Here is a 2,605-nt window from a genome sequence, read left to right on the forward strand (position 1 = left end):
TGACTCTCTTTTCCTGAAGCCTCTGGATTTCTATGGCTGCTTGATCACTGAGACTTGGTGGAACATCTGGGATTTTTGTGCCGACAGGTGGACTTCGTAGGAATGGAATGATGTATCCTCTGATAACTATGCTTTGTACCCACGAATCTGTTGTAATTCCTAGCCAGGCATCCGGATACAAAGCCAAGCAACTCCCAACTGCCTCCAGAGCAGGACAGTCGGGCCTCCTCTCAGGAGCGCTGGTAGGGCTTGCCAAGGAAGTGATCCCTGTCGCCCTGGTTCTGTGGACCCCCTTTGCTGCCAGGGTGGCGTCTTCCGTTATTGCCCCCTCCTCTGCTCCTGGAGGGGGGTTCACTACATGTGTTCTGGAAAGCTCCTTGGGACTTTTGGAACCACATTTTTCAACCTTTCTGCCCTTTGGGGTATGGTCTAGTAGGGGTGGAAAAATGGACTCCTACTGCAGATAAGGAGTCTTTCCCTCCTGCTCACACCTAGTGAGAGTCTCCTTGACTTTGGGCCCAAACAGGGAAGAGCCATCAAATGGGTTGCTGACAAAGGATGACTTGAAGGCTTCTGTAAAGGAACATAAGCGCATCCAGGACTGTCTTCGCAGAGCTATCACTGAACCTGCTGCTTGACTCGATCCATCGGCTGCATAGGAAATGAGCCGCATGGACGAGTTCACAATAGAATTAAGGGTGTTAAGCTGTGCCATCACCTTATCAGAGACATCTTCATCTGTGTCGCCCTTTAGAGTATCTCCAAGCTCTTTGAGGAGATCTCATTGGAGACAGGTGAAATGGGTCAAATAGTTAAGCGATCCCATGGCAAATGTCGCAGAACTAAAGATGCATTTCCCATACCTGTGCATTGTCCTAGAGTCTCTATTAGGAGGATGGACAGTGGAAGAGGTTTCTGACATCTCTTTCTTGGTGGCCGCTGCCACCACCATGGCATAAACGGGGACTCCCTTAGTGACAAACATCTTGTCTTGGGGGGAGGTGATAAATTTATTAGACCTCCGAGGGACTGGTTCCATAGAATCAGGAGACTCCCATGCTCTTCGAGCGACCAAATCCATCAGTTCGTCGAAGGGTGGAGTAATCCAGGAGGTGGAAGGTTGAGACCCAAAGGCCTTCAGGAGCACCGACTCATCCTCAGTAGGGCTAATGGACTGCCAGTCACCCCTCTGCTTTAGGACTTCCAGGATATCCACAAAGGAGATATCCTCCGAGGGAGACCGTTGGGACCCTTCTGATTCCTCCAAGTCGGTATCTGATGTCAACGATTCCTGAAGGTAATCTAAATGCCTCCTCTGCATAATCTCTTTCTGGGAACCTCATCAGTGGGGGCTTCTGGTGAAGTCTAAGTAGAGCAGGGGTCACACAATGGGGGTACTTGAGGCTCTGGGTCCTGACGCTTGACAGGAACCTGTGATGTAGAGGCAGAACATGGCACTTTAGGGGAGAAAGAGGAGGGACCTGATGATGTGCGTGTCTTAGATGACATAACTCTCCTCATAGCATCGAAGGCACCGCTGCTTTGACCCGAAGAAGCAGCCAGTTCCAAGGAAGACAGCAACCTCCCTGGCGCAGAGACAGCGGGCTCTGAACCACAGGATGGAGCAGAGCTCATCTGTACTGAAGCCCCAAGAGGAAGGGTTGGAACCGACGCATTGGTTCGACTCTCCCCCGGAGCCGATGAGAGAGTGTCAGCTCCGAGACTCTTCCAATGGAACCAAAGAAGTCAGGGTTGATGGAGCCAAACGCACTGAGACAGGCCTTGGCTCCGAAGGCTCCACAATCATCAGATCTTCCTCCTCTGGCTCCAAAGGCCCTGCTTGGCTCGGAGGAGGAGTAGTCACAGCCAGTGGGATAGTCTCAGGCTTCGAACCCAGTTGGGACGAAGCCAATAGTAATTTAGCCAATGCAGGGTTCTCTAGAAGCCTCTGCACCACCCGGTCCACATCCACATCAGAAAGGGTCCTCGACGAATGGGTTGAAGGAACCGAAGATGCCACAGATCGAAGGATTTGAGACTTCAGAGTTTCAGACACCGATTCCAAAACCAGGGACCGGCTCCAAAGACTGCGGAGCCAGAGACCATGCCCTCACAGAAAGGCTTGGAGCTGATGACCTGTGCTCCGACACAACTTAACACTGTGTTGCATTTAAGAGGGATAAGGTAGTAAAAACAAACCTGAGTTGACAGGTCCTTGTACAACTAGGTATAATAGTAATTTTAAATCTAACACTCTGTATTTTACAAAGAATAAATAGTAATTTTAAATGCAACGCTCTGTATTTTACAAAGAAAAAATGGCCAGAGGCCTAAGAGCAACTGCTCCAAAATAATGTGAGTTATATATTAACGTAAACAAAGGCTAACCACCCAAAAGTTCTATAAAGGAACATACACTATCTAAAAATCAATTTTTAAAGAGAAAACACTTCCAAAAAGGTCAAAAGATAAAGTAATAAAGTTCTACTGGCCCAAGCTCTCCATAGACCTTGCGATCAGTTGCAGTGGCAAACTAGATCTGGGGTAGGACAGAGAGCATCATGGGATAGGGCCCTGGCCTCGAGCTATTCTGAGATCTTTAGCT

The sequence above is a fragment of the Protopterus annectens genome, chromosome 8.part0, assembly GCF_019279795.1.
Source record: "Protopterus annectens isolate FY-2018-M chromosome 8.part0, PAN1.0, whole genome shotgun sequence".
NCBI classification, from domain to species: Eukaryota; Metazoa; Chordata; order Ceratodontiformes; family Protopteridae; genus Protopterus; species Protopterus annectens.